A 17,850-nucleotide genomic window follows, 5' to 3' on the forward strand; every position below is an offset into this window, starting at 1 on the left:
GTATTTATGAAGTCCATAAATTTAGATTGTCTTCTATTTATATCTAACTGCATTTCTTGTTGAAATTCTTATTTTCAAGCACACGTATCTATTTATGATCACTTTTAAAATTAGATTTCCTTTTGAATGAACTGTTGATGGTCCCTTAAAAAAGAGGGGTTTGATTTGTTGGGCCTCTGATCTGAACAGGTTCCAAACTGGGGACAAGGTTTGAGTCTTTTCATTGTATTTAAAGAGAAAGGGGGAGAAATTCTTCTGCTTTCCTTCCTGGTTCCTCTGAAGATGTAACTGAATTTCTGACAAGTACTGTATTTTAAGAAATGTGTAAGTATAAGCAGGGGTCCTAAAGAGGTGAAATGCTCACTGCAATAGGCTTCATACACACACCAAGAGGGAGTCCTTCCCTCTTTATATCTGGGACTGTCTGTGTTGGACAACAGTCAATAGCTGGTAATGGACACTGAGTGACACAGAAGCAATAGGGACAAGATGTCTGTCAACTTCATACAACCCTAGTTATGTACAGATGTTTGTTGGCTTGGGCTTTCATTACTCTAGGCCCCCTTGTTTTTCAGAGAGGTAAGCCCTGAACTTACCCACTTTGACATTTTCCGTGAGGGAGGAGAGAGGTAGCAGAGAGAGAGGAAAGAAGGCGATTCTTATGAAATGTCTTCAAGGATAATTAATTTCTTTTGACTGATGTCTATGGAGTTTTCATATTTATTTGGAAGGAAATCATGCTCAGCAATTGTCATTACCTTCCAGAGAAGTGTTGCATTAGTTTGAAGGTATATTTGACACATATTGTGTCAAAGCTCATGTCTCTCAGACATGACATGTGACAGCTGAAATTATTTGACATGCTCCAGTTAAAGGAATTGAGAATCAAATTCCCAGGGGCTGTGGACAGTTTCTGTACATAAAGCTCTCTTTTAGTATAAAGGAGATTTTTCAAAAGCATTCAAAATCAGTTTTTCCTGCTCTCATAGAGTTAATTCTGGATTCTTTTGATCACCAAGGTAGTTCTTCACTACATCTGAGCCTTTCAGTTTGGCTGAAATGATCTTAGCAAATAGTCATGGACCACTCTGGTCTGGATACCGTCTGACAGATGGGCCATTACAGAGAAAACCTCTGGAGCTCCAGAATTGGAAGGTCCCATCCCACAGATCTGATGTGAATACTGCTGGGGCTAAGACAGTTTCAAGCCTCTTACCAGGAGCTGTCTTGGGAGAGTTATACTGGTCAAAACTCCATGGCTGGAGACTGTTTTAGCCTTTAAATGATACGGTCATATTCTCGTGTCTGTCACTGTTTAGGAGCTGTAGCTGCAATCTTTGAGCTCCTCTGCCATCAGTACAGACGTTCAGAACTGTGCAGTCCTTCACATGAGAAGCTGCACCCTCATATGTATAGCTATGTCTGGTCTCATAAAGTAAACCTCTGTGGGACCGTTCTGAGGCAATGAGATCATTAGGCCCACAGTGGTGGGCACTCATCCAGCTGGCCTCTGCCAGCCTCTGAGAAAGGGGGCCCACATTGTAAATGTATCTGGTAAATGATCCCCACTATGTGCTAAGTCTCCACACATCTCTATGAATTATTCAGAACAATGTCACATCCCAAAAGAACTCCAGGGACCATTCAAGCAATTTCTCAGTATGGGCAATCAGGATTATATTGTCAATGTCTTTTCACTGGCACTGTTTAGCTCATTAGTAATACAAAAAGACAGTCCTTACCACTTCTGCTAGAGAAGTCTTGCCTGATGCATCCTAGCACTCAATTTGCTTTGCTAATAGCTGCATCAAGATTGTCCCTGGGCACCATCTCCTGGTTGGGAAAACTCATGAACCTTTTCCTATGAGGTCTCAAGTATAAGCTCCCAGGTGCTAACTGAAACTCCTACTTTCCTAAAGTTGAAAGCTCTCCAGTCAGTGAATACAACTTCCAGAGTACAGACAGAAAGGGTATTTTCTGCAGGTATAAGGTGGTGTTGGTGCCATTGCACAGGATGCCATTTGAAACTTGTACATAATCCATGTATTATTGTGAAAATAATAATTGAAGTAGGTATAGGTATAGAGAAGGACTACTACAAAAGACAGTGGACTGATGAGACTTTTAAGGCGAAACAATGTGGCTTCATGTGTTTAGCTTAGTGAAAGGAAAGCTGAAGTTTTTGACAGCTATGCATAGACACCTCAGGGGTCTGAGTACTCAGAAGGGAGGGGATTAAAAGACATTTCTGGAATTAGAACGAATGACTGTAACCTGGTCCTGAATAAGCAGACATTGGAAATTATAAAGAAGTTTCTAAACAGCAGAGGAATGAAGTTTTGGAAAAGCTTTCTGACTGCAGGAATAACAGTCAAAAAAACAAAATTTAAGAGGTAGCTGAAGAATTCCAAAGAAGGGATTATATGACCTGATGGTTCATGACAGCAAGAACTGAACTCAGTGACCAAAGTCATCCCTTCAGGTCCTATCTCTGATGATCTGAAAAGTGTTTAAGAAGATCGTGTCCCATTGATCTGCAATGACAGAGAAGGTGGAGACTGAGTCTCAATCTCTCCATATCTAAATGCAGCATGATACCCTTGAGCAACAGTCCTGCCATTCCATATAACAGCAAAAGAGCCTAGGAATAGCTTCTGTGGAGACAGTAATTTGATTTACCACAGTTATGAAAGAATGGACTCAAAGAGTTATTTTTCCTAAAGTGTAGTATCTTTTTTCCTGGGTATGCTATAATCATGAGAAATAAATTGGCAGATATCTAGATACAAATTTTAAATCCATGAGACCTTAAATGCAAGAGCTTTTGTATCCAAATGGCTGCTTCATGCCCTAAATTCTCTGAGTTGTGCTTAATTCTTGCAGCACATAAGGCATGTAAAAACCACCCACTCACTACTTCAGAGCCATTTTTCTTCATCTAAATGAAATTTCTTTAGTTCCATTCATCTTTACAGCTCATTCAACAGGTCCCTCTGCAGCAGTGAAGGGGAGCATGTGTCAATGTGCTAATCCAGCTCAGAGATGGATTAATTGACTCACATGCCCCTCTGATCACTAGCCAGATGTCTTTCCCCAGCTGGCAAGCCTTACTAATTTTCTTGTTGTTGTTGTTGTTAATTCTGGGTTTCCAGCCAGCAGGGGCTCAATCAAGGGCAACATGCCCTCTGCCAACATTTTGTGTTCTTTGGTCTGCTTTCCCTTGGGCAAAGACATTCAGCTATGAACCTCCTTCCCTGGCTCTTTGTCATCTGGCCTGTGGCCCCTGGAGAGAGCTCTCCTGGTGCAGTTGCACTTGTGTATCTGGCACCTTGGGCCACCACGGGGCTGTGCTGTGAATATTCAGGGTGGGTGAAGGAGGCATGTGGGGCCCAGAGGGCCAATTCCAAGAAGTGATATAAAATTTCAGATCTGTGCACTGAATTTTTGGGGGATAAAAAGGACTAATAACAGGAGTAAGAAATATTTCCTTCATCAGGCTACGAAAGGAAATTTCTACGAAATGACATGAGGGAAAACTCAAGAATGCTTAAGAGGACTGTGCATGACTAGACCAGTTGGGGCACTAAATTGGGAAGCAATGTAACATAAAGGGTGGTTTGAAGATGTATGTGTGCTCCAGGCTCTACTCCTTACTCTGTCGTTGCCCTGGTGTCTTGGGCAAGACACTTCACTACTCTGGTACTTTCTAATGCCTAGGAGAGTTTGGGGTATTTTTAAGATACAAAATTAAGATAATTTTGGGGTATTATTGCTAATGAGCAAGACATTGTGGAAATTAAATATAATATGCATCAGTGAACATACCGCCATGTATTTTCAGCCTGAAAGCTTCTGCCATGACTTGCAGTGATTTGGCTAAAACCATGATGCTGCCAAATGGAAAGGTGTCAATCTTGGCCAGACTGTAGAATGCTGTTTGCTCTTATCCCATTGCTTGTCTTGGGTCATCACCGTTATCACATTGAGTAGAAACTTAATGTACAAGAATTCAGCTGGATGGTACAACTTTTATTCACCTCAGCAGTGACTTCCTCACACACAGGTTATTGGCAGTGGTCACTGAGGGAAGGCAGCTGAGAGCACAGGCAGCAGTAGGAATATTTGAAGATTTGTACTATTTAACACCAAGGCCCAGAAGTTCAGCTATGCATACAGCTGGAGCATTCCCTGAATTATGAAGACGGAACACTGGTTTTCTAATTTCTCACTAATTCATCCCAAGCTGTTAAAAAAAAGGAATCCCTGGATTATATTAATATTCTCCTTTTCTTTCCTTTTTTCATTTTTCTTTTTTCTCTCTTCCTCCTCTTTTATCTTCCCCCCTTTTTTTCTTTCCCCTTTTTTTTCTTTTCCTGTTTCCTTTCTCTCCCCTTTTTCCTTCCCTTCCCCTTCCTCCTCCCCTTCCCCTTCCCCTTCGTTATAATGACCTGACAGAAATTAGTTCACCAGAATGGAAAAGAAAAGCAAACACTTCTCCTGTTTTTTCCCATTAGAAAAGAAGTTGCAAAATATTGTTTCATGACAAGGTCAAGAGGAGCACAGCTTGAGAAGAGAGAAGTAAGAAGTTCATCTACGGTGTGAACATTAAGAACTCAGCTGCATTTCTATGGACCCAACACTTACTACTCCAACTAAATATGTGGACAAGGTCATTTCTTCAGCATTTGAGCAGTTGCTTACAATTCTTAGGTATGTAAATAAGAAGAAAATCTCACTCTTCTAATTCAGCATATTTGGTCATTTTTTGCTTAGGTACATGCCTTGTATAAATCTCTTTCCAAAACCACAAATTTCTTCCCACATCAGGCATAGCCCCAGGGAAGTTGTTTTACAGGGAAATAAAGGCTTCGACCTTTGATCACTGTAACCTGGCTTCTCACAATCCTGGAAACAAGTTTCTAAAAAATTGAAATGTGAACAACACACACCATCGATATCACTTACTGAGTTGTTAGGTGGTAAATTTTCCCCACAGGGGGTGAGCAATTCACTTGATGTATTTGGCAAAGGGTTTGATTCTCTTCCCCACTGGCAGCGATGTGGTGCTGACAATCTCTCTGTTCTTTGATGGGGCTCAGAGCAAAGTAAGGGAGAGCAGAGTGAGACTCAAAGCTCTGTGAGTGCAGAGAAAGGCGGGCTCTGTCAAGAGAGGGTTTATGCAGTCTGAACAGCGAGCTGCAATCTTTGAAGAAAAGACTTCAAAGAGAAAAGGAGAAAAGAAACAATGTCTAATCTTCATACAAATGTGCTCAGGGGTCTCTGAAATTCAGAAACTTCTAAAATCTAAAAATTAATTACCACTTGCCAGAAGGAATCTTTATTCACAGGTAACGGTTGCAGCAATCTGAGTCCTCTATGTATAAAACTCATGGAATTGAACTGACTAAAGCTCAGTAAACCACCCTCCTTCCCTTTGGTGTACTTGCACACTTTCCAAGTGTTTGATGTTATCCTTCACATTGCTTACGTGGAACACATGACAGCAGCTCCTAAAATTTTGTCTTTGAAAGGAGATGTACTTGGAAATATTTTGGTACAAGAACTGTGACTCACAGGTTCACATTAAAACATGCAACAAAGCGATGCAGCTCCTCGGCTCCTGTAGAGCAATGCAGCCCTGTTGGCTTGTGTTTACTGCAGCAAAAGACAAGACTCTAAATAATTTTTCAGCTCCACAGCTGCATAAATAACAAGGAGCGCTGGGGGTAACTAAAGCAAAGCACTCCTGTTCCGACTCCTCTTAGCAGAATGGTGTGTTTAAAATGGCCCTCAGGCCAGGTATCCAGAATATCTCAGCATCTCACAGACTCTCTTGCATTTTTTCTCATAATACCCTTTTGTGTAAGCACTTCTCATATTCATTTTACACTTGAAGTCTGAAAGCTAAGGAGGTGGTAAGACCTATGGTTGCAGGGCAAGTTAGTGATGAAATCAAGAATTAAACATTTAAGTATCTGGAGAACTCAGTTGCATGCTGGTGTTACTGTGCTCTAGAAAGTGAATGATTTATTGTGGATATCTCACCAGAGTCATACTCAGGCCATGGTAACATGTAGTTTAAATCCTGCATTTACTGAAGCTGAGGGTGTGAACCCAGCTGGGCTGGTGTGGCTCAGCTGCTGCACAGAAGCACATTCAACTGCTATAACTTGATTGTGCATCCCAGCCCCCTCTTTTTAAAAGCTCTGTCTTTCATCTTTAAGACTTCAATGAAAACAGCTGTTTCAGAAGCTCACAAGAGAGCTGTACCACAGCAGGGAAACAGTTCCCTGACATGATGTCTTGGGGTGACTTTATGATGTTATATCCCATATCGCTGTTCTATGCCCAGAAATTAACTTTGTGCCTTTGTATGCCTTTAAACTGAGCCTGAGAGGGGGGAGAGGAAAAAAAAACGGAGAGAAATTATCCTCCAAATTTGTCCAAACCAGCACACATGTGCAAGAGGGTCTCCAGACCCAGAGCACATATATCTGATGTGCAACTAAAAAATCACCTCTCTTAAAATGTGAGTAAGCCAAGACACCTGTACTGATGGGAAAGGAAATGGAAGACAGAGCCCATGTCCGATGCAGCTACTTTGAAATAATGAAACCCTCTGGCAGGATTGGAATGGCTTCATTTTATGTTTAAATCCATATGGCGTTTGAGGTTAAATAGAACTTGCTTTGATATTTGCCCACCAGCAGTCAGGAGGCATCTGTGACTGTTGTCTCCCTGTGCATATGAATACTTTGCATCCCAATAATAAGTAGACCCAACCATTGTGCACAACCAGCATTTCTAGAGATGGCCAAAAACTGAGTAGACATGGCAGTTTGTGATATGGTTTGGTGGGCATGGTGGCATTTGGTCAAAGGTTGGACTTGATGATCTTGGAGAAGATCCTGATGATCTTTTCCAACCTTAACAATCCTATGATTCTTTGATCTGCTCCTGCTTGGGAGTCACTGATCATCCCAGAAGATCTAAGTAACACAGGGGCATTGCATTATCCCATGTTAGCATCCAGAAGGATGCAAAGGACAGAGTTTGACCCCGGTGTTGGATTACAGGCAGGGCTGTGGGTGTTTGTTTTCAAAGGAAATGTTCTTCCGCGAACAATCAGAAAAATCCCAGGCAGTCTCCTCTCGCTGACTGTGGCAGCTCCCAAGACAACAAAACCGAAGGTAATTGGTGCTGCCTCTCCCTCCAAATAGGAAATGTTGATATTTCAAGTATTTGTTTAACTGTGGATAGTTGACACAGCTTGTGAGAAATTATTCTGGGAGAAAAGGAAACCTCCCAAACTCCTCCACTTCCTTTGTCCCCGGCTCCTCTCGGCTCCTGCTGGGTGCTCTGAATCACCCCACCAGGAATGTCCCTGCCCCGGGGCAGGATCCTCCACCCCTTCCTCGAGGCTGGCGTTCTCCTGCCGGACCCGGGGATGCAGGGCTGTGCAGGGAGCGGATCCTCGGCAGCCAGAAAGGGGCTCAGCTCTCCCGGCATCAGCGGGGCCAGGCTGACACCCCAGCCCAGGTGGGGTAAGTCAGGCAGACTCCGGCCCTGAGTGAGTTCGAACCAAAAGAGGCAATCTGGTACTGAGCTGTTTTTGCCCAGTGGGGGATATCTGCTGTGTTTGTTGTAAGATTTTTTGGTGTCACTTATCACAAGCTCGTTATAATGCATTGCCTGAGGCGTAATTAAATTCAAAGGGCATGTCTGTGTTGAAAGGGAGGGTTGCAATTTGTTGCTGTTAGGATTTTTCATTAAAAACCAAGCAGTTTTTCTGACTGGCAGGAGCAATGGTTGCAGAACAAAAATGCTATTAAATAAAGAGAAAGCAAAGGCTTTTCTTTTTTGCTTTTTTTTTTTTTTTAACAACTACCTGCCTGACATCTCCACACTGACTTTGAATAAAGTACAGCATTTAAAAATAGTGGGATTGTAACAGTAAGACGAGGCAAAGAAAAGAAGAGCCTTGGCATTAGGAAAGGGCTGGCAGGTGATAGGTATATTATATATACCAGATTATATGTGTATATCTATCTATACACACAAATATCTGTATCTGTATGTGTGTGTGTGTGTACGTGTTTTATCTCCAGTTGAGAAATTTGCCTTTGCTGCTGAAATTTTCCTGAAAACTCAGTTAATTAGTTCTCATAATACCCATGGAGGCAGACATTAGTATCAGCCTTATCCACAGATGCGGAGATAGGAAAGAGCGCAGAGAGAAGGATGCACAGAGAGATTAAGGGATTTCTGCTACAGTGAATTCAGTGTAGAGCTGGGAATTCAGTCCAGCAGGCAAAATCCTAACCCTATTAAAAGCAATGGGAGACTAACTTACGAGAAGCCTAGATTTGGCAATTTTTGCTTGCTTTGTTCAAACCTCTCTGATCTATTCACAGCTACATGTGTCCTGATGATGCTTTCAGAAGAAAATCACACCTGTGACTGTGTACAGCTCCTGGTCAAATCTCAGCTGAGTCCCTCTGTCTCAGAGCTTCAAAACAGGGGCTGACTGTTTCTTTGAGGGACTCTGTACCATACATTTACATATATCTTAAAAATAGTCTGGAGTGATAAGCAAAGTAATTTAAGATCTTCCTAAATAGAATACTATATTCTCCCAGGCCACCAGGGTCACAGAACTGAAATTTTACATCCCTAGTTGCTATATTCCACCTCACAGTGCTAGCAAAAAATGACTGGAGGGTTTCAGCTAAACAGATGAGCTACTTTTAAAATAGATTGGGTAAAGCAAGCTCATTAAAGAAAAAAAGTAATAATGTCCTCATTTTATAATGGCTTTGTTGCCTTCTTGCTTATATACTTGTTCCAGGGCAGTATTTTCATTTTATTAGGGTGTTTTCAGCTCTTATTTTTAAGGTCACTTCATTAATGTTGGTAGAACACTTTGAAGTAGAAAATGTGAGTGCTAAGTGGTATCACTGACACACTTTCAAGGCAACGCTTTTGCTCTCCCAGAAGTCATCTGAAGCAAATTTGTTACACCTGCAAATGTGCACAAATTGGTGCTGGCAGTAGAGGGACAAATTTCCCTCAAAACTGCTGCAGCAGCTGTACACACTGGCTGCAAGTGCCTGGAAGAGGATTCCTCTTTCCAGCAGGAAGCTGGGGTCTGCCAGCTGGAGAGTGAGTCCCCAGCCTTGCCATGACGAGTCTGGCAGGGAAGCAGCTGTGGAACAGAGCTCCACTGTCTGACACTAATGTGCTGGATAAAAATCCCCTAAACATATCTGGAAGTCCCCCAGTGGCTCCTCCAGTGCTGGGCACCAAATCTCCAGGGTTTTTTTCTCAATGAGACTGTGATGGACTGAGGAGTGTTGGAAGGAGCAGAGGGTGTACTGGGTTTATGTGGGAGAGGAAAGGCTGCTGGGGTGGGCAGAAGGTCACCTGCTGCAGCATCTTTGAACATGGGGACAGTTTCATAGAATCATAGAAAGACTTTGGTTGAAAGTGACTTTAAAGCTCACCTGGTTCCAACGCCCTGCCATACACAGGGACACCTTTCACTAGACCAGGTTGCTCAGAGCTCCATCCAACCTGGCCTTGAACACTTCCAGGGATGGGGTATCCACAGATTCTCTGGGCAACCTGTGCCAGGGCCTCACCACCCTCACAGGAAAGAATTTCTCCCTAACATCTAACATCTGTATCTCAGGGCTTGTCCACTGATCAGAGGATTGCCAGTGGTACAGTGCTGTTGAACACCAGGATTTACTACTCCCTTGCTGCGAGCCTGGGACATCCCAGGGCAGAAGACAGGTTTCTGAGACAAGGGCTTACCCTTGAAGAGTGGTATCTATAGAGTCCTGTGGTGTGTTTGAGAAGTCTGTGGTGTCAAGGTTAATTTTGAATATCACTGGAACCAGGGCTACCTGTATCCTGTCCCCACCACCCCCTGGGGTGTGGGATCACAGGAGGGATCCTGTTGGTCTCGGGGTATGGTTTGGACATGTGCAGTGCTGCTGGCAGTGTGAAATGGGAAGCTGTCCTGGCACTGTATGGCAGCCTTCCCTCTAAACTGCAATAGCACTGCTGCCCTGCTTGCTTGTGGCTCTGATTTATTACCTTGTCATATTTCAAAAGCTAAAGCAGGTTGAGCTTGGTCAATGTTTAGATGGAAGGGTCTCCAAGGAAAACACAAGAGCTGGAGGAAATGTTCCCTGAGTCAGAGTCAGGGCAATAATCCAGTGTGGTGTTAAGGATGTTGCTTTTGGTCTGATTGCAAAATCAATGTATGGACCACTAGTGGTCTGTGAGGAGGGGCTGTAATACCCAACATGACTGGGCAATAACTGCCAGGTCTTTCTTTTCCTGCAAGGGTCAACTCTACAGTGGGTGTAAATTGGATGAAATGGAGATGATGAATCTGGCTAATTGTTTTCTCTGTTTTGTCTCGTTACTTGGATTTAGAGGTTTGGTTGTTTTTCTTTGTCATTTTCCTTTGTATGTTTCATAATTCCTTAAATGGCATGGAAGGACACAAAATACAAACATTTAGCAATTTTTTTTCTCTAATAAATTTCCCAGCTTCTGGAAATCCACAACTTAAAGTTCCTCTTAAAGGTTTTAGGTTTTTTTCTGCCTAAAACTATTGTTATGTGGATTTGAATTTTCCCTCATCATTCCCAAAGAATTATCTGCAATCTCAGGCTGCTCTCCACTGTCTGCAAGGTTGGATCCATTTTCTACCAGTTTCTTATACTGAGCATCATCTCTGTGTCTGGCCCTCAAAGAAAACCAGCCACAACTCTTACTATTGCCTCTGTAGATGTTGTGTTTCAGATACTGGACTCTCTCTGCCAGTGTCCTGGGACAGTGCATTTTTCCACATCCATCACACAGTTTGTTTGAAATGGTTCCAGTCAAGGAACACAGACTTTTGTCTCCTGTGAAGCAAGGTGCATGCATGTAATAGAAGTTGCAATCCCCTTTGTAACAGTAAAAACTATATTAAAAGAACACTGATCTGAATTTAAGGAGATAATGGAAATGAACAATTTCATCCATGCAGCAGTTTGGCCTCTTGGGTTTTTAAACAAATACTTTTCTTTTTTTCTTCATCCGTCCTCCACTTGTAGCACAAAAAGAAATATTTTTCCATGACGTGATGGAATTCAGATTCAAAAGCTGTATTTTCATCTCCCGATTATTTTTTTCTGGTTTAACAAACTGCAAATTTGAAGTATGAAACGTGCTAAATGATCTCTTACTAAAAACTGCAAAGCAAACAGAGCATCTCTACCCACTCTGTTATTTTAGGTGCTTTTTTCAAGAATGAACTGACCAGACAGTTTTGAGGGTGGCAAGGTGTTTAAGACCCACTATGCAAAGACTCTGTGACTGTAGTAATTAGCTGTGGGCCTCCACTGGGAAAGCAGAGACTTGATAAGCACATTACAAAACCCCTGTCAGGAATACAAGTGCTTTGAAGACAGCATTGAAAAAAATTTTGCTTCTGAGTATAAGAAAGTATGTAATGTGAGATTTCTCAAAGGAGAAGATTATGCTTTATTTGGGCTTTTCTATACAGATTGAGGAACAGAATGTGAGAAAGCTTCACAACTTATTTAGGAGCACAGATATTTGCAGGCTGGACTGCACCCAAGTCCAATCTAGACCAGCATCTTGTATCAGAGAGTGGCCAGCACCAGATGCTGCAGGAGAAGATACAAGAGAATCTGTACAGGTTATGTTTTCACGAGTGGGGAAAAGATCTCCCTAATTTCCAGTTATTGTTGTTGCTGTTGTGTGTAGATTTATTTTCTTTCTACAGCACAAAAATTAAACAGAGGTGTCTATTTCAGACTTTAGATATCATTGCCCAAAGCATTAAATGCTTCCTCCCAGTCATATATTGAATAACTATAATGAAGCCAAAAAACCTGACTCCCACCCCTGTGTTCAGTAATTCCAGTGCATATTTCCAGTAGAGATCCCCACACTCTGAGATGTGGCATGGAAATGACCACTCTCCTTTGGCCACACAGCAGTCAAGGCGAATGGGAATCTACCCTGTAGTTTTGAGAGAGCTGCAGGACTTTTTCAGCAGATAACACTAACACGCCCCAGCCCTGGCAGAGGGGACACAGAGGAGACATTGGCCAGGCTGGGACCCTGTTGGTGGGGTTCTTACTGGTACTGACTGCCTTACAGATACTGTACTGACTGATACTGGGCAAGTTGTTTCTCATCTCTGTGTTGTCTCTACAAAGCAGAGATACTGACACTTGCCTTCTTTGAAAAGCAGTGTGATTGACAGCTGTGGCTAAAAAATAACTAGAATATAACAGAAGAGACTGTTTCTTAGGACTATCAGCTCCACCACTGAAACTGCTTAAAACCACCCACAAAACTCTTCTGTAGACAGAGAAAAACACATTCACCTCCATGCAAAGCTGCTCCTTCTGTTCCTCTTTCAGAATTAAGATGAGCCTTTGACTTTTAATTCTGGGCATTGGCTTTTTTGTTATTGTTACTGAAAACACACAATGTAAACTTAACTGTGGTCAGATCCCTCATTGAGCTGCAGCGGAGGAAGGGCATTTGTACTGGAAATTAATATGGCTGGCATGTCTGCCTAGGTTTTGAGGATAGTGTTTTCATGTTCTTTTCCTTTCTTCCTCAGCTTTCTTCTCTTTTGTATCTGCCTGCCTCTTTCCCGTTTCTTTCACAGCCGCTATTTTTGCTCCAAGCAAAGAACTCAGTCATGCTCTCACTCTCTCATGGGCTCTGTGTACACTCGAGGTCAGGCTAGCAAACCTTACTGGAGCCAAACTTTGCACCCTTCCCTTGCCCTTTCCTTACCCTCTGCCTCATCACAGCTTTCTGTTCCCTGGGTTTTCCCCATGCTCCCGAGGGCAGCAGTCCCTCACTGCTGGCACATCCGGCTGGGGTTTGCCTGGGTGCTCTCAGCGGCTCTGATGCAGAGCTCCTGTTGGACACTGGGCCAGTCACTCATCTCTCCTCTGATGTATTTTATCCACTTCAACCACATGATTTTCAGGGTAAGGGACAGTCTGTTACTCTTTGTCATTACCCACTCTAGCACAGCACAGTTCCCCCGAGGTTCGAGACACCATATGCCCTCACATTCCTCTGAGCTCACTTTACCCTCATGTCCCTTCTTCTTCTCTCTACTGTCCTTTTAACAATGTCTTCCTTCTCAGCACGGTGGTCCTTCCTTTTCCCCATGCTCCCCTTGCCCTCCTCCAGGGCCGTGCTGCCAAGCCTTGGGCAGCTGTCCTGCGTTGGAGATGGGGCTGGGACCATGGGACACCCAGGATCTGCCAGGAAGGGTCGAGCCACTTTGACTCCTCTCCCTTATGAGGCAGCAGGGATTTCTATGCCTGAACCTCAGTGGGCAGGGAACTAAACAAAAAGGAGAGGCAGAGCTGTCTAATGAGCTCATCAGAAGTGACATGGCTTGTAGAAAAGGCTGTATGTGCAACAAGGAGCAAACCTTGCTGGAAGGAGTGTTTAACATCTGATATGCAAAGCCTCATTTCTTGAACGTCTGCAGTAATTTTTTTCACTTTCAGTGCCTTCCATTTTCTCATATCTGCCCTAACCTGTTTCCCTGTATATGGTTTTGTCCAGCTGTGTTCAACCTTCTTCCCACTATTCCCATCAGTGAGGTCTATGGGCTGCTTCATTCCAACCAATGTTCCTAAAGTTCCTTTGGAGGGGTGCTCCAGTGAAGCAACAATTAATTCCTGTATCTGTAATTTGTTTATCTTCTTCTATAGAGTCTTACAAAAAGCCTCAGGAGAGGGATATAAATGATGAATGCAGGTTAATAACATGGGAGTCTGCGGAAAATTGCACTAAAATGGCACACCAATAATGGATATAAAAACAACTGAAGCATGTGGTGAAGTCCCTACTATATCAAAATATTTCCACTGATAATATAAACTGTAGTTTGTGCTAAAAAATCTGAAACTTTAAAGTGATAAAAAATTATTACCTCCAAACTGCTTGTGAGAAGAAAGAAGATTAGGTAAATTATTCTCAGTTGTTACAATAGGTGAAAAAAATAAGCAAAATGGGTGAACTTAATCCCATTTAATTTTAATTATTCAAAGGCCTGGAGCCTAGCCATGTGTATCAACAGAGCTCCCTCCCTCATCAGCAGAGAGGCAGAGACCTCAAGGGAGACAGATTCATCCCAACCCAGAAAAAAATGCTTAAAAAGCAGGGACACTGGCTCTCCCTTAACTGGAGAAGATTAATTCATCTAGTCTTACGTAGGCAGGATGTCTAACCCTTCCAACAGCTACACTTGGGAGCTTCTTCCTTCTCAAAGCCATTTTTAAAAAATGGCCTCAGACCACTATGGCCAGACTAAGATTAGCACAACTATTTGTAGTTTCTGATATTCTGAAAAGGAGGCAAGACCATTTCTATTTGCTTTATAACACAGAGGCAGCTCGTGGATTTCACTAGTTGCACTGGAAACTCTCTGCCAGATGTGAGGTGTTGGAAGCTGAGCTACACACTCATCAGGGTGCTCAACAGCCTATATATCATCTTTGTGAACATTTTGTGTGCCTGCATGAGCTAAGGGGAAGCTACCTGTGTGAACTGGTATCACAGAGGGGCTTCAGGAGACCTGCCACAAATCTTCAATCAGGCAAACAAACTGGAGGAGCTTTACCCTCTCATGGCAGTTCATTATTCTGCTTTAACAGGTTGAAAAAAGCTGTCAATAAGTGACATGAGAAGAAGTCACACTAATGTGGAAAGGGAAATCTGCTTCCCATTTTTTTCCAGTAATAAACAGAATGAGAGCTGGACACAGACTTTGGGGCATCAGCTGGACAAATATGTAGGACATCCCACCCAGCAATCTCAAACCAGACTATGTTCTGTGTCAGGACACAGGAATTGTGGAGATGTAACTACCAGGGTGATGGGAAAAGGATGGGAGCAACCTGCTTAACTAAGAACACAGGTAGGGTGTATCATCGTAGTGAGATGTGTTTCTACTAATATACTTTAGCATAAATAGTGCTGATGGTGGTTTTTGAAATGAAAAAGAGGCATTGGATGTATCCTTTCGCTGGAGGTGCATTCCTAGGGAGACAAGAGTGCAAAATCCCACTTCAACAGGATAATGTAGAGGAAAGTACTGCAGTAAAGCATTTAGGTGAAGAAAAACTTAATCCATATAGTTGTCTGGTCTTCCAAAGCATTAGCTAGAAATCTGTCTGAAATGCTGTTTTTCAGTGTGTGATCTGGTAGCTCAAAGACTGCTTCTAAGGTAAGGATTTTTTTTTTATTAATGCTATTCCCCAAAACACGCAAAATTTCAGTTTTCAGCCTGTGGTCTGTGATTCTTCATGGGTGCAGGATTAACTTCCTGATATCCATGTTATTCTACTTTTCTGAGAAACACAACCCTAATGATAATATATTTTCGGCAGAATCTGCATCCACAGGGAGAAATAGGAAAGGTTTAGCAATGAGGAGTGAAAACCACCGGTACAAAAGGGTTGTTTTTGAACTCAACATGAGAAAATTGATAAAGATTCCCCTAGGCATTTTTTTTTAATGGCAACACCTTGATTGATGGAATGTCATCTACCCTTGTATAAGAACAGATTGAAATGCAGAGAGGTAGATGCTGATAGTCATTGACAATGTCAACAACTGTCACTGTCCAGAGAAAGTGAGGAAAGTGCTGAACTGGAGTCAGACTGCTATTTTTATTGTGACATTATAAATGTAGCATTGAACTCTGCAAGTTCCCAGCAGGCTGTTCTTAGATAATCATGGCATCTATTTTAGTAAAATGCAGATTTTGGGGGTATTTTATTATACAGCAGGATGGCTGGTCTATAGAAGAAATGTTGCTGGATTTGCCACAGCAATCTTCCAGACACAACATCACCAGCCAAGTGGTAAAAATATGAGTGCATTGAAGATATTGAGGATTCCAACTGATCCAAGATGAGCCTGCAAAGTGCATTTTCTTCTACCTATCTTGAGTTTGCTCAGTGGAATAACAGTCTCTGAGGTAAAAATAGTTCACGGAAAGAGAAAATGCTTTCTCCTCGGTGTTGTCTCTGTTCCTCACTTCCTACATGTTGAGATGTAGTTTTCTTCTGTGACAACTTTGTGTGGAATATCCAATGGAGAATTAGCAGGTGGAACAAAGATCAAAGTCCTACCCTGATTAATATCTGCAGCATTTCTCAACTCTCAGAACCAAACCAAACCACACAAAAAATCATTCCGATAATAGACTGTCAAATGACCAGATACAACCCATGATCAATAGGAACAACGAGGCAAAATCCACATTTTTTAGTATATCACATAGAAGGTCATTGAAATCACAGAGCTCAGATGTATGATACAAACTACAGATAAAACTATGAAATTACAGTCTTTGCAGTCATCTTAATAATCTTTAGCTGCTTGTTCATCCATATTTGTGGAAAACATGGCCTTAACTCTTTCAATTCATTATGCTAGTCTCTTTTTAAAGAGATAGTAGCATCTTTAATATTCTCCTAGGGCTGTTTTGATTGCCTATGACATATTTATTTGTCAAAGACAGATGTCCAGTATTATGAAATGTCTAGCCTAATTCACAATTTTTTTTAAACACAATATGACATTAGGAACTGAATAAATTTTAGATGTGAGTTCTGTACCTTTAGTCATCCACTAGAGTTGGGATTTATTTTAAAAACATGTTAACTCTGGGCTGGAGCAGTTAAAGAACAGTTTGGACCTAGTAATATATGAGTCATAAGGAGAGTTGTTTCCTGGTTCTGTGAGTACTTTTTGACTGATTTAAGCAGTAAATATGAAGCCTGGTGAGGCGTAAACAAAGGTTTATCTTTAAAAGCAGCCCCCCTAGTCTATTTAACTACAGCTATGATCACAAGAGGGTTAGTACTAGTGGATTTGTGAATTCAAACAGTACAAAAGAATAACCTGGTCTGCTTCCCTGATATTTATGGTGCTGTAACTCAAAAGTTATTCAGTGAAAATCAGTGGAAATCCTTCAATTTCATGCCAGAGATATATTTTTAGCTGTAAAGACAATAGCAAAAAAAAAAAAAAAGAACATTCCTGGGCAGAGTGGGAATATGGTAATATTAAGTTTAAATTTTTGTAATTCAAATCTAGATTAGGAAAATCCAAATCATCAAAACCACTAGTGCAACAGCAACATGCTGGCAGGTCAGTCCTGGGGACTAAGTGTAGCAGGGTCAGGGCTACGAACAGTCCCTGTGCAGGTGCAGTGGCTGCTTGTATTGTAATTAGTTCTCTGCCCATTAACAGATATTGGTGCAAAGGGGTGGGGGGCGGTGTGAGATTATAGACCCTTGGTACAAGGGTAGAACATAAAGGCAAGAAATTTTTCCAAATCCTTGAACCATGAAGTTAAATACAACTCCGGCTATAAGGCTGGAGCAATGCAGATGATGTGTTCTTCTGAGTTTCAGCAGGGCAGTGTCCTTGTAATTGTTGCTATTACGTGGTTATGCCACACAAAGCCAGAAGGACCATCTTGAGCTAATCAGTAGGACGATTTGAATATGTAAAAGAATGAACCATTTTAACCAAAATCACATCCATTGAACAGAAGATGGATGTTATAAAGGCCTTGTCCTGATCCTGTTAGTATTCCTGTCTTTTGGGGCTTAAAGTTAGCTGACTTTGTGAACAAGTAAAAAATCAAGCAGGTGGGGAAATCTTTGCAAGATTACATTATGTGGGAATCTCCAGGAAGCTTTGACAGCCCCAGGAAAGAGTTTCCCTATCCCTAATTGAGCCAGCTTCAGAATGAGAGACACT

General features: G+C 42.0%; 1 protein-coding gene across 6 annotated transcripts in view; it reads right to left on the reverse strand.

Annotated features, from left to right (window-relative positions):
- GRM3 (glutamate metabotropic receptor 3) overlaps positions 1–17,850 on the reverse strand; it is a 102,226-nt gene that overhangs the window by 64,872 nt on the left and 19,504 nt on the right. The window lies entirely within an intron of this gene.

Source organism: Corvus kubaryi, unplaced genomic scaffold, assembly GCF_017639235.1.
Source record: "Corvus kubaryi isolate FWS band 111438036 unplaced genomic scaffold, C.kubaryi_AGA036_p1.0 135, whole genome shotgun sequence".
NCBI classification, from domain to species: domain Eukaryota; kingdom Metazoa; phylum Chordata; class Aves; order Passeriformes; family Corvidae; genus Corvus; species Corvus kubaryi.